General features: G+C 44.1%; 1 protein-coding gene across 1 annotated transcript in view; it reads right to left on the bottom strand.

The window, feature by feature from the left end:
- Positions 1-23,390, bottom strand: part of CFAP47 (cilia and flagella associated protein 47) — a 2,216,809-nt gene that overhangs the window by 1,541,668 nt on the left and 651,751 nt on the right. The window lies entirely within an intron of this gene.

Raw genomic sequence — 23,390 nt, 5'->3', positions numbered from 1 at the left:
TCTCCTAGCCTTTTTGACTATCATGCTAATGGCTCTGGGATTGCTGTACAATCACCCCGAAAGCTATACAGACTCTTCTGAAGTAAAGGAAACTCAAGGTTACTTGAATCTCGCTTCCTTTCATGGTGAACAGATATTTCATTACTTCAAGATTTCTATGTTACCACGGTACAAGAAAGTAGCTCACATTATTCTCTCAGATCTTTCAGCAGAGGACTCAAAGGAACCCACTTGACACACTCCAATCATTGCTTATACCCCACACATTGCTCCTCATTTCGTGAAATAAGATTAGCCAAAATGCATTTTAATTGTTTATACAGCAGAGGATCCTCAACATCCACACCTAGAGAGCATGGCACAACAATACTGATACCACAGAAAGAGCTTAGTGCTTCACGCATGCGCAGCTATAAATATCTAAAATATTTAACAGGCTTTGATATTTTTCGCCAGCATCAGTTGTTTGAACTGCAAGCTTGATCCAACCAACTTCTTTTAACGTGGGCGCTAAATTCACTTTTGCTTCTTTCACATTTTCCTGCACATTTTTCCATCTCATTGAGGCAGTTATTTTCCATAGATGTAATTGGAATGTCCCTTAGAACAAAGAATGGATACTGCAGCATATCCTCTCCTTGAATGCTCAAGAGCACTAAATATAGCTCCAGATGCATCACCTTCATTTCTAGCTTCTAGCCTCTATCACTTTCAGACAGTTCTCAACAGCTGCTGCCCACAAAGGAGATAACAGTGGCACTGATTTCTGCTGCCCTAGTTTGCGATTCAGAATGATGGAAAGGCATCCATAGCCCTCCCATATCAGCCCTGTTCCTAGCCGCATTACTTCTGAGGGACTTGACTAGGATATAGAACGTGATACCATCAGCTCTAGTTAGAGTACTGTGCTTCCTTTAAGCTTTGGCATTTTATCCATCGAACTTTGCATGTAAAATAATTTTATTCTGTAGCAATGACTGTTAGCCTATTAGTATGGCAGTACATTTCAACGGCTAATAATTTTCTCAGAGGCCTGGCTGATGTCTTATCTAAAGGGAGGGTTTTATCCACTTTTTTGTCTTATATAGCGCCCAGAGCAGACCAGCCACAGAGGAGCTGTATGTTAAAGATTTCGATAGCACTCACTGTGTGCATGCATATACATTAGAGAAAACACATACAAAATATATACATCAAAAATATGAAACCAATTTAAATGTGGAATATTATCTGCAGATTTCATATTATCGAATGAAAAGTGGGAACACCATTTCACAAACAGAGTGCCACAACAGAAAAAATAGCTTCCGGTTGCAGTCACTTTCTCAATGTAGTATTATGTACTCGGTCCCGGACACAGGTACCTCCCCATTAATGCGTTCCGAGTTTGTGACAAAGGTACATAATTAAGCTTAAGGGTAATTATTCAACATTAATGCCACATGCCCTAGACAAATAAGCTATTAACAAATTATTTGTTTCATGCTTAATGAAAAGTAAAGTTTTGTTTTACATCTTTTGCAATCTATTGCTAGTTACTTTTAAGCAGATTTGAGTTTAGAGTATGTCTTAGGAAGTAATATACTATAATTCATTGTAAAACGCGTAGGTAACATATTGCATTAAAAAGCTGATTTACATGCGCATTGCCATAGATTCCCTGTAGGCAGTAGACACACACTCGCTCTAGTCCTCGTTGGGCGGGGTGCCAGTGATGCTGCAGCATGGGATTATTATTTCTAGGTAACCTGTAGGAGGAGTTTAAAAGTTATGACCCGAGTGAGTCAAACATCCCCTTTTGCGTCAGCAGAGATTTACAACTGCTTGACACAAGCACATGCCTCCATGTTCCTGAACTTTTAAACAAAACTGAACATTATTTACATACGCTCATGGTTGATGCCGTCTGCCTGAAACCTCTGTGAACCGAGCCTGTGTGTCCAAAACAGTAAAAAATATATTTTAATTCCCTTTTTTCTTATTTTCACGAAAGAATGATAATCCACAGTCATTCCTTTCTCCACACCTTAGCCGCAGGTACGAGTGCCTCGCATAATTGACACCTGCGTACCTGCCAACTCGTACGGTGTCACTGTGTGTCACACGGTCACGTGGTGAGGAGCCGAAATCATACGGTGGCAAGGAAGACAAGTAGGAAACCACTGCACAAAGTACCTTTCTTTGGAGGCAGTTAGCAGCTGATGTTCATTAAGGGGTGTGAAAACACCCCAGGACATTGCTACAGCTTCAGCGATGCTTTGTTTTTTTGGGAGGGGAGGGGTGGTGGGTTTGGTTGAGGGCTGAGTGTTTCTTACATAGCACTCGGCACCGCCCACTTCAAGGCCGTGCTTCCTCCTCACATTCAAAATTATGAGTTTGGCCAAATTTATCAACTTTCACAAGTCTCCTTCAATAAATTTTGGGAGCTCAGACTTGCCAAAATTTCCCAGGTGAAAATGTTTGGTAAGTTCCAGGCCATGGGTATTTTGGTGAGGTAAGCATCATAATCCTCATGTTATTCTCCATTGAAATGGGAAACTCGTAATAGGCATCATTTATCACATCCAATTAATGACTATTCCCACCGTATTGTTACTTATTAGGTTTGATAACTAACACAAATACAGAGCCACTTGTAATCAAAGCATAATTGAAAACTGATAAGTTGTTGCACTTCCTTAAATTTACTGCACTCTTACACCTAGATACTTGAAGTGTAAGTCTGGGAAGTAAACAGATGTGGGAAAGCATGAAGTACATTTAAGAAAAGCCACAGCTATACTTATGTGGATCCACATAACTTGCATTGCTTTACCACAACAATTCACATGACGTTCCTTGGAACACTGACTTCCATTCAACTACAAATCACTTGCGACTAAATAACCTCTCGAAACTTAGCTTAATTTCTGAATGTGTAGCTGACACATCCTCTAGCAGAATTACTTGATCATCAGTGGACCAATGCAGACATTTTAGTCTCTTGTGCCACAAGTGCCTGAGATCATCTTCAGAACCATACATTTTTAAAGGCGTTTCACAATGACCCACAATAATAATTACTAATTGAAGTTCGATTGAAACTGTCTAGAGAGAACAATAGGCAGTCAACTCGTGTACCAGAAAATTGAGTTGAATTTAGTAAAGAATCAATTCCAATTGCAACTATGCACAAAGTTAGCCCTTACTTGATTCACTCATTCTACTAAATATAAACTATTACATTAGGCCAACTAGTAGCAGCTACATTTCTTTATTATTGCAGGTCATCGTGAAACTGCTTTAACATTTATGGTCCTGAGTATCATCTCATGTACGTGGGACACAAAAGGCTGAAATGTCAACATCGGTCCAATTGTCACACAACTATTGGATTCCTGAATTAACTGATGCATACAAAGGAATGATTGCATTTACCAAGGGAGTGGACTTGACATGTCCTAATCTATTATGTTTTAATAAGAAGTTTGGTTTACTGTACATAGTTAATGTATGTTGTGTTTTCTATTCCCAATGTACCATAGAATTCTGACTTTCTCTCTTTCAAGCAATTTAAGTGATCCTTGTGATTTTTTTTGTTTACACCAGTTTCTCGTTTTCCCAACAGATTTGATTAATCATTTCTGAATATCTCTTAAATAATTCTATTTGACAACTCTCTAAGTTCTGCTTCAATAAGTTCAAAAATGATGCCCTTGGTAGCAATTTACCTCATTAATCCTTGACACCTGCTCCGCCTCCAACCTCTTTGTAGACACACTGAGAAGCCACACCTCCCTCGGCAGGCTCCACCCATGGACTAATCCACCACCCCATTTCCGGAGCACTGCCCTTAAGGAATCTCACCATCTCTTCTGAACACTGTCTACTAAGATCAGCTTCACCATTATTCCACCTCCACCTTTGGGCGATATGAAATCAATTAAGCTACACTGACACTCTTCAATTTTTTCTTAGTGGTGGGTGGTGCTCAGTGTCGCCCACGCTTAATCTCGTCAGACAGTCATATACAACAAGCGTGATGTGGTCTTCAGCCATCTTTGAATAAAATATACACCTTATTTGGCTTGCTTAATGTGCAAGTACTGTTGTGACAGGTTTTCCTGATGTGTTATGAAAAATTAGGTAAATCTGGTTCTGCCTCATTTTTATCGTCATTCCTTTCTTAATAGCATATATAGTGTATACGAACCCAGTTTAAAAAAGAAAAACTGCTGTAGGTTACATTTAGGCACGTTTTGAGCAATGCACAGATAGATTTTATTGATTTTTATTGCTAATAATAAATTATGTTTTTTGTTTGCTGCTACTTATTTTATTAATTTTACTGCACATGTATTTATATGAATTGTGTGTTTTTTCTTTGCTTTGATAACTTATGACCGAATAAAGCTTGTGTTAATACTAATTAGTATACCTTTTCTTAAGAGGTACTTCGACTAATTCATGGTTTCGCACAGGTCCTAACATTAAGATGCCTTGAGCCATTTGTTGGCCATCAAGAATAGGGAAGCTCAAATTATTCAGTACATCCAGAGAGTTTGGAAGATTGGTGAAGCTGTCAAGTGTGATAAGTTTCAGTGGCCAATTCTGTGCACATAAATAACATCTCATACTACTAAGCTATGTAGAATTGCATAGATCACACTCGTCTGGAGCAAAGGACTAGGAGATCTTTGCTGAATATTCTGTCTTTGGTCTAGACTGATAAAAATATGTGGAAACCTGCAAAACGCTTATTTTGCTTCAGTAAAAGCAGTACAAATGCAAAACATCTTTTCTACAATGATTTCTTAGCTAAAATTAAAGTTTAATCGATAACTGAACACATGACTGGTCCCATGACCTTTGTGGCATCTTGTGGAAAGGTGGCCACAGACAGGGGATGATACTAGCACAAATTTGAAGGATTAACACTGTTCCTGGCTGGTGGTGTTGAATTCAAATTCTCAGTCACCAATCAAGGTTGGGTAAGTTAACCACAGGCATGTGTTCATCCGATGTCCTTCATAATTCACAAATGTTTATACCCCAGGGAAATAAACTTGGAATTCAACTTTCCAGAAAAAAAACAGTAGCCATGTATTTGTGGTTTAGAGAGAGGGAGTACAAATAGACGCTCGAATATTTGTTTTATAACCGTCAATTGGCATTTTTACACTCTTTAAGTCACGTTTATCAATGTTTATCCAGTCCACCACAGCAAGCTAAATTCAAGTTGGGGCATTACTGGAATGCCAGAAGACACTTCTTGCAACTCTAACATGTTCAGAGAATGCTGTTGCTGAATACTTAATTGTCAGCAGTTTAGAAAAGTAAACACACGCACACACATTACAACACTAGTGTCGTTTGCAGACCTATTTGGATATTTACAATGGCAATTCTACTAAGAACTGGTCTTTCAACTCTTCATAAGCGTAAATATTTATCAACGGGGCAGCATCCCCAGCGATGAGGGTGACAAATGTCATAGTCCATGTTAAGAGTTTCAATAAGATGTGTTCATCTGTTAAAGGAAAAGTCAACAGTTGTTTTCACATGAACACAGAGGCCTACCAACAACCTCATACTAGCATTAACAAGATGAGAAATATGGATCCTGTGCATCGAGGGAAAAATAAATGTTTGCCCAGAAAAAAGAACATTTACTACCAGGTGACTAGCACAGGAAAACTGGCAGTCCATCTTTAGTAATATGAATATTTGGGAAAAGACAATGTTTGTGAAAACTAACATTGTTATACTTGTATTTCGGTTACACATTATCGAAACCTAGCTGGTCATTCTAACTAATGTTAGTGCTACACGAATGTCTGTATTTTTAATTTTTCCAGTTAGAGAGTATGAGTGACATTTGTTCTGCTGGAGTGTTTTTACATTCTTCCCTTAATTGCATAGTTTTGGCACTTAATGTTAAGGGCGTGGTAAGTAAAATCTACAGTTTTTGTAGGAGGCATTTAAGGACCATGTTGCTGACAGTATGTTGAATGTGTGAATTATTAATTAAGAATAAATCCGGTATTTTATGTCTTCTGCAGTTGTATCTCCAAAGGGGATAAGCTTAGTCGAAGGTCTCTGTGACCCTACCTGCTCCCTGGGTTAAATGAACGAAGCTTCCTGGTTGATTTAACAGGACTGGACACATTCTCTGTTAATCCATGTTTTGTGTATACGTGTGAGGTGCAAGGTGCAGTCAGAAATGGAAAGATTAGGTTCAAATCCTAGTTGAGTTAAAATTCAGAGCATTTAGCCTTACCTAAGGAGTGTGGGAGAGTTATCATCCTTTCCTTGGCCCCCTAAAGGGGACGTTGAAAGCTAAAAATAGTGAGTTTAAATTAAAAGAAGTTATGTCTGTGAAACACATTAACCCAGGGTCTATTGAGATATACTTTATTCTTCTCCTGAAGTGAAATTTCTCTACCTCAATTATTCAAAAGTCAGGTTGCTGCTTCTTCTGGCTCTCTGTCTGAAAGAGATATGTTTCTTAAGCCCACCTACACTGCACCAACTCGAGTTGCTTCTAGACCAAGAGTTAGGCAGAAACAATTTTTGCTCTATGTGGACCATTGGAGGACGTTTGGGATTAAATCACTTTCTGGGTACAGAAGCTCTCTATTTGTTCTTCATTGGCCTTGTTGAAGGTGGTGTCCCTTTTTAGGAGTAGCCTAGTGCTGGTAACCTAGTTCTCTTGCCAAGAATATATTTCTCATTTACTTACCCCTATTAAATAAATCAAAAGGGACCTGCACAGTGCTAGGGAATCAATATTTGCTATTTCCATCAGATCATTTGGGCTCTGTTATTTCTTAAAATAAATGTAACAGATATATGGAATCCTGTGGAGAGCGTAATCTCTCCAGTTAGGGTGAACTACTATGCTGTCTCAACATAACATGCGTAAAGCAATATGGAGGTGATTATTTTTACTTTTGATTTATATGCTACAGCAGATCCTGTCAGGAAATGTCTCACCTATTGGCAGGAGGCCCTTCGAAACAGTCTTGTAAGGGGTCCCTCTTCATTGAGCAACTGACTCAAGTGCTCTCTTCTGTTAAGCATATACGTCTGCCTAAACTAAACCTTGGTAAATGCGGCACAAAACTGGTCTAGTCATCAAGATACAGAAAACAATTTTTTGATCTCCTTTCTTTGAAAGAACTGTCAGAGATTTTACTACTGGGAACTTCAGCAAAAAAAGAAGATCCGGGTTAGCACACAAAGTTATGGGTTGGCGCATGGAGTGAGGATTCCATTCATACTGATTAAGCTTAATGGCCCTTCCAAACATTTTCTTAGATAGGGGACAACTCTTTGCGGACATCAACCTTTTAAATTTTGCAATGATCTCAAGCGACAAGAGGATTGAGAAGCAATAGGATGGGTACCATTCAGCAACTGCTACCGTCCTCTGTATTTAAATGAAAAGAACAGATGATGTGGGCTGGCTGTTACATTCTGTTACTGGGTAATTGTTTAGTGCTATATGCTTGCTACTCAGTTGACCTGAAAAGAGATTACATCTGTTCCTCATTCTGTGGCACTAGTCTTATTAGCCTATGCCAACTGACACAAGCTCATTGTCCCTTTAATTCCATTTTCCTTTTCTGATGCCCCTGAACACTTTACCTCTGCCTGAAAATGTATGCACAGGTAGCAAATCTGAGAGACCCCGTCAAACTGTCCAAACTCTGCTGGATATTTCCAGAATCCACAAGAAACTGAAACAACCAGCACAAAGTATTTGGGCTCTTTCTAGTTACACTCCTTCTCCTGCTTACTTTCTTCAAGAATATCTCAGTCCCTCGTATGCAGCACCATTTAATTGCTTCCAAAGCGATCTCCCAATACTAGTGTGCTCACCCCTCCATTCTGAAGGCCTGGAAGAGAACAATCGACCCTAGCATGCACACCCAGTCTCACCACTCAAGGCCATAGTGTATCTTTACACTTTAACTCACAGGCAGCATGAGGTAGCCTGCCCAGTCTGTTGTTGCCTTGGATCTGGCCATGCAGTATATTTCTGAGTGAGCATAGTGTGCCATGCACTGTATCAATGAACGATCACAGCTTTATCACTAGACTCCAGTACGTTATGGCACTGGTTCTATTTACTGTCACACCAGCATATTTCGTTTTTTCATTCCCCATCTTCATGTAAGTCTAAGGTCATCAATACAAATTGGCCGATAAATTCGAATAGGTTTGGTAATGCCTATTACCGCACACATTTGAATTATGAGTTTTGTGATAAATACTGGCAGGATAAACTAGACTATATGTTTCTGGGGGAAATTCCCATACATATTGGAACATATGAATGTTTGTGCGTAAGCACCAAAATACTCAAATTCTTTAAAAAAAAAAAAAAATTGACAGGCTATAATTATCTCAATGATAATGTTATAAAGCACATCTCACCACAAATGCTGTAAATAACAGAAGTAATTATTGCACAATTTTCCAGCATTGAATTTTATAACCTTGGAAGAATGGAAGGGTGAGTTCAATTACTCAAATATGTGACCTTCATATCACTACACTTTTCAACAGCAAGTCTCATTGAGCCATGCCATCGGCTTCAAAACAGCGCTATAGTGATAATACCACCAAACAGAATCAATTTAACCAACTTTACCAAAATGGAGTTTACTTGCAGATTAAACACAGTTATTTGCATAAGGCAAAAAACGCATTGAGCGGTTTACCAGGATTGTAAGATGTAACCTGCTGATTACATAAGGATCGCTTCAACAAATGCAGCAATTCACAAAGAAAACAAATTTGCGATCCAAACTTTAATGTTAAGGATGGAAGAATCTTCTAGGTGACTTTCGAAATAAAGATTTTCACTCTTTTTCCCCCCCAATCAACAGAGGGAAGTTGGGGACGATTCACTGCTCCTTGGGCATCAATATCAAGTCCAAAGCCAAAAGCACTGTGAGGGGCCAGGCACTGTACTTAATTAACAAGTTACTTAACTTCAGTAATGCATTATCTGGTGAACACTGTAGGAAGCTGGCTCTGAATATGCTATGCCAAAGTAAGGTATAGTGTGCATAGAGTCCAGTGGATCACCAAATGCTTTACCAAGGCTAAAGTAGATAATACTAATGCTCTCTTTTGTGGTAGTAGTGGTCGAACAGTTAGGCTTATCAGAGAGTAGTGCTAAGCGTTTGTTGTACACACAGTCAATAAATGAGGTACACACTCAATGACTAACTCCAGACCAATGTTTTACGTATCAAAAAACATACTTTGTTACTCTATTTCTAGTACCAAAAGGATCTTTGTTGCAGGTAAGTAGTTTCAAGAATGTATCACTTTCAAGTATCAAATGCACTTTGTTTAGAATTCACAGATAAAGTAGTTTACAGGTAAGTAATACTTTTCAGTTTCAAAAGGGGACACAGTGCAATTTCTCATAGAAAGTAATACAATCCTAGGGGAGGAAAAGTAACAATGCAATTTACAGGTAAGTACTTGACTTACGATCCGAATCTTCGGGGGTTAAGGTGTCCACAGGGCAAAGTTTAGGTAGACACCAAGAGTGCACCACCAGCAACACAGGGCCGGTGAGTGTAGAGGTCAAAATTGGTGTTGGGCACCCAATGGAATCCTATGGAGACAGTGGGCACTCAGAAAGAAACTGCTTGCAGGTAAGTACCCGCGACTTCAGGACATTGACCTGCTGGACCATCAGTTGGGTTCCTCAAGGGCATGCATTGGGAAATCTTCACAGGAGCCAGTTGCGGTCAGGGAGGAACTCTGGATTTAGCTTGGAAGTGTTGTCGTGTTGGTCAGGAGGGGTCACCCCAGGGTGGACTCTAGGTTGGAATCACCTGGGGACCTTCTCTGGACCGGTGGGCCACCTGCACACGGGCCGTGGGAGTCAGGTGCACAATGGGCAGGACTTGCAGATCCAGGGCGGTTTTGGAGTGCTTTTAGAGGTTTCTTGGTAGACAATGGCTGCTGTCCTCGGTAGATCTTGGTCTTTGGGTAGGCAGACAGTCCTGTGGGGGTTTGTGGAGGTCGCTGTTCCTACAGGATGAGTCATCTTCTTGTAGCAGGATTCTTGAAGCTGCAGACAGGCAAGTAGGGCTGGGACCAAGTCAGTTGTCTTCTGGAGTCTTCATTTCTTCTTGTTAGGACGTCAGGAATCTGAAGTGCAAGGTTCAGGGGTGCCCCTAAATACTAGATTTACAGGTGTTACAGAGGGCAGTAGCCAATGGCTACTGACCCTGAGTATAGCTACAACCTTCCTGTCCCCACTCCCTTTGGGGAAGGGGGCACATTCCTAACCCTATTGGCTAACACCCTTCAATACAAGATGGAGGATTCTGCCAGGAGGGGTTCACCTCAGCTCTGGGCACCCCTGGGGTGCTCCTACCTGGAATGGACACTCCTCCTGGTGACTACTAATTTTCCCACTGGACCTGCTGCCAAACGTGGTGCCTGATCCAGGGGGCGTGCATCTCCACTAGCTGGAGTGCCCTGGGGCAGTAACAGAAGGCAGGAGCCTTTGAGGCTCACCGCCAAGTGTTACAGTTCCTGGAGGGGGGAGGTGTGAAGCACCTCCACCCAGAGCAGGCTTTGTTCCTAACCCCAGAGAGCAAAAAGGCTTTCACCCATGGAGTCAGAAACTTGTCTGGTAGTAGCAGGCTGGCACACACCTGTCAGCCCTACAGTAGAGGGTTGGGAGAAATACAAGGGGGCATCTCGAAGATGACCCCGTGTGCATTTTTCAATTTATCCAACACTGGCATCAGTGTGGGTTTATTGACCTAAGAACTTTGAAATCAAACTTCCCGGTCTTCAGTGAAGCCATCATGGAGATTGTAAGGAAATGGCTCCCTGTTGCAATTACCCCCCACTTTTTTCCTGATACTGATGCTGACTTGACCGAGACGCGTGCTGGGACCCTGCTAACCACTCCCCAGCACCAGTGTTCTTTCACCTAAAATGTACCATTGTCTCCACAATTGGCACAACCCTGGCATCCAGGTAAGTCCCTTGTAACTGGTGGCCCTGATGCCAGGGAAGGTCTCTAAGGGCTGCAGCATGTCTTATGCCACCCTAGGGACCCCTCACTCAGCACAGACACACTGCTTGCCAGCTTGTGTGTGCTGGTGGGGAGAAAATGACTAAGTCGACATGGCACTCCCCTCAGGGTGCCATGCCAACCTCACACTGCCTGTAGCATAGGTAAGTCACCCATCTAGCAGGCCTTACAGCCCTAAGGCAGGGTGCACTATACCACAGGTGAGGGCATATGTGCATGAGCACTATGCCCCTACAGTGTCTAAGCAAAATCTTAGACATTGTAAGTACAGGGTAGCCATAAGAGTATATGGTCTGGGAGTCTGTCAAAAACAAACTCCACAGCTCCATAATGGCTACACTGAATGCTGGGAAGTTTGGTATCAAACTTCTCAGAATAATAAACCCACACGGATGCCAGTGTTGGATTTATTAAAACAATGCACACAGAGGGCATCTTAGAGATGCCCCCTGTATTTTACCCAATTGTTCAGTGCAGGACTGACTGGTCTGTGCCAGCCTGCTGCTGAGAGACGAGTTTCTGACCCATGTGGTGAGGGCCTTTGTTCTCTCTGAGGACAGAAACAAAAGCCGGCTCTGGGTGGAGGTGCTTCACACCTCCCCTCTGCAGGAACTGTAACACATAGCAGTGAGCCTCAAAGGCTCAGGCTTCGTGTTACAATGCCCCAGGGCACTCCAGCTAGTGGAGATGCCCGCCCCCTGGACACTGCCCCCACTTTTGGCGGCAAGTCCAGGAGAGATAATGAGAAAAACAAGGAGGAGTCACCCACCAGTCAGGACAGCCCCTAAGGTGTCCTGAGCTGAGGTGACCCCTGCCTTTAGAAATCCTCCATCTTGATTTTGGAGGATTCCCCCAATAGGAATAGGGATGTGCCCCCTCCCCTCAGGGAGGAGGCACAAAGAGGTTGTAGCCACCCTCAAGGACTGCAGCCATTGGCTACTGCCCTCCCAGACGTAAACACACCTCTAAATTCAGTATTTAGGGGCTCCCCAGAACCTAGGAAACTAGATTCCTGCAACCTAAGACGAAGATGGACTGCTGAGCTGAAAAACCTGCAGAGAAGACGGAGACACCAACTGCTTTGGCCCCAGCTCTACCGGCCTGTCTCCCCACTGCAAAAGAACTGCTCCTGTGACGCGTTCCACAGGGTCCAGCAACCTCTGAAGCCTCAGAGGACTACCCTGCATCTAAAAGGACAAAGAACTCCAGAGGACAGCGGCTCTGCTCCAAGAAAGAAGCATCTTTGCAACAAAGAAGCAACTTTGAAAGAACACACGTTTCCCGCCGGAAGCGTGAGACTTTGCACTCTACACCCGACGCCCCCGGCTCGACTTGTGGAGAACAAACACTACAGGGAGGACTCCCAGGCGACTGCGAGCCCGTGAGTAGCCAGAGTTGACCCCCCTGAGCCCCCACAGCGACACCTGCAGAGGGAATCCAGAGGCTCCCCCTGACCGCGGCTGCCTGCTTCAAAGACCCGACGCCTGGTAAGGACACTGCACCCGCAGCACCCAGGACCTGAAGGATCCGACCTCCAGTGCAGGAGCGACCCCCAGGTGGCCCTCTCCCTTGCCCAGGTGGTGCCTTCCCCGAGGAGCCACCCCCCCCCTTGCCTGCCTGCATCGCTGAAGAGACCCCTTGGTTTCCCATTGGATTCCATTGCAAACCCGACACCTGTTTGCACACTGCACCCATCCGCCCCGTGCCGCTGAGGGTGTACTTTTTGTGTTGACTTGTGTCCCCCCCGGTGCCCTACAAAACCCCCCTGGTCTGCCCTCCGAAGACGCGGGTACTTACCTGCTGGCAGACTGGAACTGGGGCACCCCCTTCTCCATTGAAGCCTATGCGTTTTGGGCAACACTTTGACCTCGGCACCTGACCGCCCCTGACCCGCGGGTGTGGTAACTTTGGGGTTGCCCTGAACCCCCAACGGTGGGCTACCTTGGACCCAACTTTGAACCCTGTAGGTGGTTTACTTACCTGCAAAACTAACAAACACTTACCTCCCCCAGGAACTGTTGAAAATTGCACTGTGCCCAGTTTTAAAATAGCTTATTGCCATTTGTGTGAAAACTGTATATGCTATTTTGCTAATTCAAAGTTCCTAAAGTTCCTAAGTGAAATACCTTTCATTTAAAGTATTGTTTGTAAATCTTGAACCTGTGGTTCTTAAAATAAACTAAGAAAATATATTTTTCTATATAAAAACCTATTGGCCTGGAATTGTCTTTGAGTGTGTGTTCCTCATTTATTGCCTGCGTGTGTACAACAAATGCTTAACACTACCCTCTGATAAGCCTACTGCTCGACCACACTTCCACAAAATAGAAAGACTCTGTGCATGCTATTTCTTACTTTGAAATGGTACATACAGAGCCAACTTCCTGCAGAGATGTGGAGTTCATAATGAGAAACGCCCAGCCCATGTACACAAAATGGCCACACTGCACTTACAGTGTCTAAGAATGGACTTAAACACTGTAGGGGCATAATGTTCATACGGCTATGCACTCACCTGTGGTATAGTGCACCCTGTCTTAGGGCTGACAAAATACATGCTGCAGCCCTTGGGGACCCTCCCTGGCCACAGGGATCTTGGTACCACTGGTACATTTTACAAGGGACTTAGCTGTGTGCCAGTGGTGTGCCAACAGTGGAAGCAATGGTACAATTTAGGGAAAGAAAACTGGTGCTAGGGCCTGGTTAGAAGGATCCCAGCACACACTCAGTCAAATTAGCATCAAATATCAGGAAAAAAGTGTGGGGGGTACTTCAACAAGTGGGCAGTTTAATACAGAGAATATATCAAGCTGGAGATTACTTACCTTTGAATTTCCCCAGGGGTCAGACGGGATCTGGAAAACATTTGCATGAGCACTACCCCTGTGCACCATTGGGTGGCTTTGTTTGGTTCCGCGTGGTGTCATCAGCACTGGATGTGATGTTGCAGTCACCTCTGTAGGCGCGCATACGTCACTTACTTTTTCACAGCTTTTCATGCCAGGAGTGCAGGGCTGTGAAGTAAACTGACTAGCTTGTGTCAAAACTAGGGCCCTGAAAGGGATCACCCTACCCCTAGTAAACATGTCCACAAAGTGGGCAGGCACGGGTGGGTGTAAAGAATCTGTAGCTAGATATGGTCTGTACCAGATAATGAATTACCAAAGGTAAGTAACTTGTTCATCTGACAGACGTCTAGCTGCAGATTCCTCACCTTTGAATAGATGCCCAAGCCATAACATCCTAGCCGTGGGCTGCAGACAGATTTCTTATACTAGAAAATCCTGTAGGGCTGAAAGGGCAAAATGCCCATCTCTGTGGACCTCACTGGTCAGGCAGTAATGTTTAACAAACGCATGCAGTGATGCCCAATTTACAGTCTGGCAGGTGTCCAGGAATGGCACACTGCATGCAAACACTGTGGTCACAGCTTTTCTCCTGGTGGAATGGGCCTTCTGGATGCTTCTTTTTGGCCACAGCGAAGCAGATTCTTAAACAAAGAATGACCCAGCGTGAAATGGAGAGTTTTTGTACTGCCCGGCCTTTCTTTGCTCCCACATATCCCACAAAGAGTTGATCACCCACTGGGAACATCCAGTGCGGTCAAGATAGAACAGCAATGCTCTTTTTGGGTCCAGATGGTGAAGTCGCTCCTCTTCCTTAGAAGGATGGGGCGAGCAAAGAAGGTGGGTAGGGTGATAGTCTGTCCCAAATGAAATGGGGTCACCACCTTTGTGATAAAAGGGGCATGGGTGTGAAGGAAACACTTGGTCAGGAAACACCATAAGACAGGGAAGTTTGGATGATAAAGCCTGCAGGTCACTCACCCACAGGTCAGATGTTATAGCCACTGAAAGGCTGTTTTGATGGTAAGCAGCCTGAGGGAACAATTATTATGCGACTCAAAAGGAGCACACACAAGATACGTAAGGACCAGATTCAGGTCCCACTGAGGCATAATAAAGAGCAAGGATAGGAATATAAGTACAGGCCCTTTAAGAACATATATTTACAATGTGGGGACTTAAATAAAAAGGGTTGGTCAGGCAGCCACAGAAAAATGGATAGAGCTGGCAGGTAGCCCTTAAGAGGGCAAGGATAAAAAGAAGAACATCAGAGAGAGAAGCAGAAAGAGGGTCAATAAACTCCTCTGTACAATACTTTAAAAATCTTTGCCATCGGCAGGCGTATACCGTTTTGGTGGTAGAATGCCTATCTGCCAGAATAACGTTATGGATTTCAGGAGGAAGGTCAAAGGCTGTCAACTGTTCCTGCCCAATCTCCATACATAATGGGGTAGAGGTGAAAGGTTCAGGTGGAGGACCCTCCCCTGCTGTTACTGGTGCTACAGAAGATCTTCCAGAAGGGGCAGCCTGATCGGAGGATTGATGCTTGTTTTCAGAAGCTCGGGATACCAGACTCTCCATGCCCATTCCGGAGCCACAAGGATGACTTGGGCCCAGTCTTTCCTGATCTTCTTGAGAACTCTGGGCAGAAGTGGTGGGAAGGCATACAGGAGGTGAAAAGTGTAGCTGAGCGACTGGATACTTGGAAACTCCAACCGCGAAACTGCTGACATTGTACGTTCTCTTGGGAGGTGAACAGATCTAACCAAGGCTTTCCCCGCTGCTGAAAGAGTCCTTGCACCACCTCCAAATGGAGACACCACTTGTGATCTACTAGGCATTGATAGCGGAGTTCGTCCTCCCTGGCATTCAGAGAACCTGCCAGGTGTTGAACCACCAGGGTTATGCCTTGCTGTTACAGTCATGTCCAGAGAGCCTCTTGACAAAGGGTCCACGACCCCACACCACCCTGCTTGTTACAGTACTACATTGCAGTGGGGTTGTCCGTGAACACCTGCACTACCTTCCCCTTGAAAGAGGGAAGAAATGCTTTCAATGCTAGTTGGATCACAGGGAGCTCCAACAAAATGATGTGGAGTCCTGATTCCGCTGGAGACCAGAGTTCTCTGATATGCACCTATCCCAGGTGGTTGCCCAATCCCAGAAGTGACACATCGGTCACCACTGTGAAACATGGTTGGGGAAGGGAGAGGAATCTGCCTCCGACCCATTTGTGGTTCTTTCCCTGATGTTACACCCACTGGAACTTCATGTCCCACTGCAGAGACCGCAAATGCCATCTGGCATGATTCACCAGCAGGATGCAAGAGGCCATGAGGCCTAGCAGCCTCAGAGTCAGTCTCACCCAACCCCAGGATAGAGGCTGAAACATTGGTGTCATAGCCTGAATATCCTGGACTCAGTGTGTAGGAGGATAAGCCAGAAACTGCACAGTATCTAGAAGAGCTCCAATGAAAAGGAGTATTTGAGAAGGAGTCAAGTGTGACTTTGGCATGTTCATTGTGAACCCCAGTGACTGCAGAAGGTTCACCGTAGTCTGAAGGTGGGAGATGACAGCCTGGGGTAAAGTCGTCTTCAACAGCCAGTCATCGAGATAGGGGAAGACTGAAACCCCTAACTCCTGTAGAAGAGCTGCGACCACCACCATCACCATAATGAACACTGAGTGGAGCTGGTAAGGCCAAAGGGAAGCATTGTGAACTGAAAGTGCTTGTGGCCCATTTGAACCACAGGTAATGCCTGTGGGCTGGCAGGTTGAGGATGTGAAAACACCCACCCTGCAAGTCCAAAGATACCAGCCAGCTTCCTTGGTCTAGACCAGACAAGACCTGAGCCAAAGAGAGCTTCAAAAATTTAATCTGATTGAGGGTTCGTAGGTCTAGACTAGTGCGAAGACCCTTGTTGGGTATCAGAAAGTGGCAGGAATAACAACCAATGCCTAATTTTGACAACAAAACCCTCTCTATAGCTCTCTTGGCCGAGAGAGCTGTTACTTACTCTTCGAGCAAAGACAAATCATCCTCCACCAGCCGTTCAGGTGTTGGCAGTGTAGGTAGAGGGAAAGTTTGGAAAGGGTGAGAGAAGACCCTGTGAATGATTTGCAAGATCCATTTGACCAATGTAATGGCGCGCCAGTGGGGGAGATGATGCTGGAGTCTCCCACCAACTGGGCACACTTAGTCTTGCAGAACCACACTAGGAGGGCTTAGAAGCTGCAGCTGCCGAGGGGTGTGTGGTGTATGACTTCTGCCTTCCAGACCCCATAGGTCTGAAGGTACCGCGCCCATGTCCTCACATAGCTTGGGGAGCTTGCGCAGGAAGGTGGCTGGCATAGAGCTGACACAGTGGCACGTCCCTTACATAGACACAAAAGGGGCAAAAGCCAGGTTGGGGGCGAGGGGTCACCAAGAGGCCCAAGGACTTGGCCGTAGCTTGTGATTTCTTAAAGTGCTCCAGTGCCGAGTCTGGCTTTTCGCTATAGAGTAGAGTCCCATTGAACGGCATGTCCATGAGGTTGGCCTGGACATCCCCTGAAAAGCCAGATGTTCTTTGCCACCTTCGACGAAACCGCTCTGTATAGCGAGTCTGTCATGTTCAGTCCACACCTAATGGTGAACTTTGCTGCATCTCTTCAATCATTCACTTGTTGGGAGAAGATGGCCCAGGCCTCCTCCGGGGCCTGTGGCAGCACTTGCGCAACTGCATCTCATAACGTTGTGAGAAAGAGCCCAATAAGCATGAAGTGTTCACTGACCTCAATGCCAGGCCGGTGGAAGAAAAGATCTTCTTTACAAGTGCATACAGACTCTTGGATTTCCTATTGGGGGTGAGGAAGGGAACGTGCCATAAGAAGTTGAGGCTTGGACAACCAAGGTCTTAGTGGTGGTATGTTGGGTAAGGAAACTAGGGTCACCTGATTCAGGGCGAAGGCGACAGGCAATTGTCCTGTTTACAGGAGCCCCTGTGCTGGGTTTGGACCAAGTTCCCAGCAGGACATCAGTAAGTACCTCATTGAAGGGCAATAGGGGATCAGAGGATGAAGTCCCAGGTGGAAGCACTTCTGTCAAAAGGTTAGTCTTTACAGCCACAGATGGCAGATCATGGACAAGGACTTCCACTGCCCTTGTCACCATCACTGCATACAAAACTTCCTCCATAGCCACAACAGGTGGAGAGAGCAAGCCTGTATCAGGGGATGTGTCCAGTCCACTGGCATCTCATTTGGACTCTGCATTGTCTGGAATCACAATGGGGCTGGGGACGCCAATGTGCTTTGATGATGCTAGGAGCATCAGTCTTGGGATTGGCGCTGGAGAAGGTTGAGTTGGCATGACCAGTGTCGATCCAGATCGGAGACCAGATCCATGAGACCCCATCAGAGCCAAGGCCGGGACTGTCGGCGCAGAACTTGATGGGGCCTCCTCCGACCATGTACTCCGAAGCGGTCAGCCCACTTGGATACGCAGTGCATTGTCATGTAAAAGTATTTTATTTGAGCAGCGGTCACTCCAGCTCCCGGGAATGGGCGGGGCGGTCTGTCGGCGCAGAACCTGATGGGGCCTCCTCCGACCATGCGGGGCCCCAAGGTACTCCGAAGCGGTCAGCCCGCTTGGATACACAGTGCATGGTCATGTAAAAGTCTTATTTGAGCAGGGGTCGCTCCAGCTCCCGGAAATGGGGGGCACAAATTTGGACCTGGCAACAGCTCAGTGGAACCGTGCCTGGAACGCCAATGTACCTCGCTCGTCACGCCAGCTGGCTGGCGAGGTGCAGCTGAAGTCTGTTCGGACGACTTCCTTTTGTGCCTCTTCCCTGAGGGTCCTGAGGACCTCAAGTGGGAGGAAGAGGACCTGGGGGGCTCCTTGAGCGGCCTCACAACATTCTCCTCGACGGGGACTGTTAGTCACGCTAGATAGCATCAACTCCCGGGCTGAAAGCATCTTTAGGGACCACTCCCTCAAAGCTTTCGGCACTAAGGCCTGGCAGTTCGAGCACGACTTCGAGTTGTGGTCACGCCCAAAACACCACAAGCACACTACACTAGGTGTGGGTCTGTTAATGACATGACCCGGCGACACACAAGAAAAAACATTTGAAAAAATGCAAAAAAAAGCCTGAAAAAAAGACAGAGAGGTAGCTCTTCTCCGGATCAGCGCTAACTGGCATGGAAAGAAAAGAACTGATGTCCGCATGCCTGGTTGGCGCTTATATAGGCAACTGCAACATATCATTGGGAGCCAATGTTGCCAACAAGAAATGCAGAACAGAACAGAGCCATCCAAAGGTGCACAAAGGAGTCCCCAGGCGGCGTATGCCTGTGGAAATTCAAAGGTAAGGAATCTGCAACTAGAATTCTCTATCAGATATGATACTAACTGCAGTAAGGTAAATACATTGTCTGGACCCATGACAGTGCACTTCATAGCAATGTTCCCAGCAAGAAAGTGTGTGTGCTACATCTGTCTGCTGGGGCCTTCTGCTGTTCTAGCTCAAAGGTGAACACATATGCTGCCCTGCTGGAATGTTTTTTATTTGAAGAGTACTGTGAGGGGCCAGCCAGTCTCATTAACATAATGTAATTAGCACGAAGGCAATTAAACTGCCTCTCCTTACAGTGCTTGAAAGCACAAGAAATCTTCGATATGTGCATTTCTTATTGTGTGGAGTGAGGAATTCTTGTTCTGCAGGGCTTTTCGTCTGCATACTACTTTTTCTCAAACCAGGGAAAACAAATGTGAAAAACATGGAAGTGGTAGGGTTGCCCAGTTTCACATCCATTTACTGCGAAATGAAAAAAATAGATATTTGTCTAACCCTAGATAGAAGTAAAGCTTTGCAATAAACGCATAAACTGTTTTATGACCTGTGACAAAGAGATTACACACACCTTTCCAGTAAGAGCATTTACCCCTTCAATTACCTTGCCAGTATTATATCCTGAGATTTGCTGGATACATACACATGTCTGAGTCGGGTACCTTTACATCCTAAGCTCCCTAAAAAGCAGTCTGTGGCAAACTAAGTAAGGCAGAGAAACTTTACTATCACATTTCGTCCATTTATTTGGTGGCAGAGCTTAGTGTATATGTACTGGCAGACCATACACTGACTTTCATTGGCTCTACCCTTCACAAATCCCCACAATTCTTTTAACACTCCTACATCACACAATTTTTGAGATGGTGGAGTATTTTTAATGATTTCCCGTGTTGTATCCAAAACATATCACACAAATACAGCCATGACGTCAAAGAACATATTCACTTAAAAAAAAAAAAGCCCAAACCTACAGGCTTTGTCAGTGCTTCTTGGGAAATGGCATTGTTTTCTCAGTGTAAAATTGAAACATTTCCGCAAAATTCGTTGGAGTACTGACAACCTCTCAAACCACACGTCCTGGTAAAATTGCTATTAAATCATATGCAGTTATGACCAAAATCATTAGCCTAATGCATTTAATATGCACAGTTTCGTAACAGATTTCATAAAACTTTTTTGGGTCAATGTCCATGCCTTCCATTCAAATCTTTTCTAAATCAATTCCTGTTTTCAGTAGTGTTAATGGTCCTTTGTGCTTTACAATTCAGTATTCATTTTCCTTTAGATATTTTAAAACAAAGAAAACAGAAAAACAAAAACACTCCTGAATGTGAAACCCAATCCACTCATCCAGGCAATGGCCGCTGGACTGGGGGCAGTATTGTAGCAAGGGTACAGTGGACCCTAGTTCAAACAAGAAAAATGACCCCTCTGACTGTTGTTCAGGTAGTAAAATATTGGGTTTAAAGTCTAATGAGCCCCCTCAGGGCTGCAACAATAGCAGTTTCGCCACTGATTGGGGGCACTGAATGAAGAGAAAGGGAGAGAGGGATTAAGGCGTGGAGCAACGAAACATTTTTGCTCCATAATCTTTATAAATCATGTTAATTTGTGTGTAAATGTGTGGCTATATACATATAAAGGAGCCCTATTTTATATAACTTTAGTATAACCATTAGCTTGTTGTACCCTTATGTTAATCAAGTGCACAATTTTGAGGTTGTCTTAACTTTTACTAGGCCTCAGAGGCCCAGGCTTTCAATACTGACCTAATGTTTTTTTAAATGTGCTATCACATTTTCTTTTCTTTCAAGAGCAAGTTAAATTTAGATAATTAGAACAGTGTTTCATTGTTTTGCTTATACAAATACTACAGTAGATAATTTAACAAGGAATCTTTTTTGATTTACACCATGCTTGCGGATGAGGAAAGATCCTCCTGTACCATGCAGTCTAGACCACGGATCCACTAAAGCATCACAGCTGTGTGTGCTTTTGTTGAATGATAAGAATGAGTGGAGTTTACCTGATCCAGGGAGATGGCATCTCCTCATTTGGTCCTTGTTTAGAGACAGTCGGTGGGAAACCGTTTGAAGAAAAGTGCAGGGTGTTATAATTATGTGCCATAGATTAATTGCTAGGAGATCCAGTATTGACTCAGCTGAGGTAAGACCTTTGCCTAACTTTGCTAATTGGCATTATATATCCCTTTGGAACAATTTCTGCCCTTTAACCTGAACTCTAACTTGGGTAATTTCAGACTGACACCTTCTGCTTAGAATTTATCCTTGCCATCTTCCACTGCTTGTTTAGGTCGTAGCCTACCAGGCAGTTGCTAAAGACATCTTGGGGACTTTCAGAAAGTTGACCTAGGAATGCATTCTGCCCCTCGCCTGCCACTTGCTTTGTGGTTTGTAACACACATTTTCTTCCTTCCCACTTGCTGGCTGTTAGTGTTTGAGGCTGTCCACCTTGCAGTTCCTCCTGGGTCCTGCTGGATGAGAAAGCCATGTTCAGTGAATACTTACACAAAACTCCTTTTTATGTCAACAATCCTTTAAATCTTGTTCTTACCTGTCACAATTGCTGGGCATTCAAAGACAGAGGTCAAATGTCAAGCTGTGTTTTCGTGGAAGCCTAGTTATTTTGTTTTGCTTTATGCAGACTTAAAAGCAACAGCCTTTATATGAAAGAGGAATGCAGCTTTACTCCAGGGAGCCTGCTTGTGCCCTTTTTCTATTTATTTTATTTTAGACAAGCCATTTCAGAAGCTATCTTTCTTCACCAGCACAAAATGTTTGCACTTTTTTGTAAAATTATTTTTCTTTGAGTCCATTTAATTTGTGAAACAAACTTTTCAGGAACAAAGTACAAAACAGCATTTCAGTCTAACAGTCAGCTTAACATATGGTGATCTTGGGCAATTTACACTGTTCATGACCCATTCACTGTCAGGAACATGATAGGATGTGTTCACAGAAAAAAGCCAGCCACATTGTAACACAATTCTTGGTTTTCACTTTGTTGTGTAATGTATATGCCTTATTTATGACATCTGTGGCAACTCATTTCAGAGAGTTGGATACGTTTAAAGCACTTTTTGTGAAAATGTTTGCGCTGGTTACCTACAAAATAATTATTTATTCCATCTGCAGCCATGCCTTTTTTCAGAACTCATACATTACTAAATATAAATCATTTCCTCATGTTACCTTACAGGCACTATGATTTTGATGGTGCAGCAAAAAGGCCTAGAAAACCCACTGAACACAGATTATTGCTATATGTTAACACTAGGCAAGCGGTCACAAGTGCAGTTACCTTGCAGGCACTAAGGCCACGATCTGGATGGTGCATCAGGTGCAGTGGCGAAGGGGCCAAAAGCTCAAGGAAACCTGTGCTTAGCACACATTATCCCTAGATGTGACCTCTGAACATGCAGTCACAAGCTCAGTTACCTTGTAGATTCTAAGGGGGGGGGATTTTAATGGTGCAGCTGGTGCAGTGGCACAGAGGACAAAAGCTCTAAGAAACCCACTGAACACCAATTATTGCTATTTTTACCTACTAAACAAGAAGTTAGGAGTGCTTTTCTGATTCTTTTGTAACCATTGCACCCAAAGTAAAACATAGCCTAAAGCATTACGGTAATAAAAGCTTAAACTTATTGGACTTTTCTGTCTACCTACAACTTATGTTACATTCAGTGCATTTATAAGGCACATTTTGACTGTTTCTGTATGGCCCTAAAATGCTTCTGAATCTGGACACAGTAACATCTTGGCAAGGGCATTACCCATTACGTAACATTAGCACTTCAGTCCTTGTAAACACTATATAAATACTTATAACTTAACATATCATCCCATACCAAACATTGGCAAGCCGATGGGCCTTGCCTATCTGAGATCTATTGGGTGCAAAGGAGGTGAGGCCCCAGAAAAAGCGATGAGTTCCTTACTGCACATGGGAAGCGATGCATTGGTTCCTTACTGCCAGGAGAGGTGATGCGTCAGTTCTTACTGGGAGGGGAGGTGATGCATCTGATCTCTCCCCGCAGGTGAGATGATGCATCCATTTCCAGTCATGTAACCTTGCTTCCTTGCTGCTGTGCGGGATTAATGCGAAAATGACACCCTGAC

This window comes from Pleurodeles waltl, chromosome 8, assembly GCF_031143425.1.
Source record: "Pleurodeles waltl isolate 20211129_DDA chromosome 8, aPleWal1.hap1.20221129, whole genome shotgun sequence".
Taxonomy (NCBI): Eukaryota; Metazoa; Chordata; class Amphibia; order Caudata; family Salamandridae; genus Pleurodeles; species Pleurodeles waltl.
Note: the sequence above shows the minus strand (reverse complement) of the source record. Positions and strands in the feature narration are given on the sequence as shown.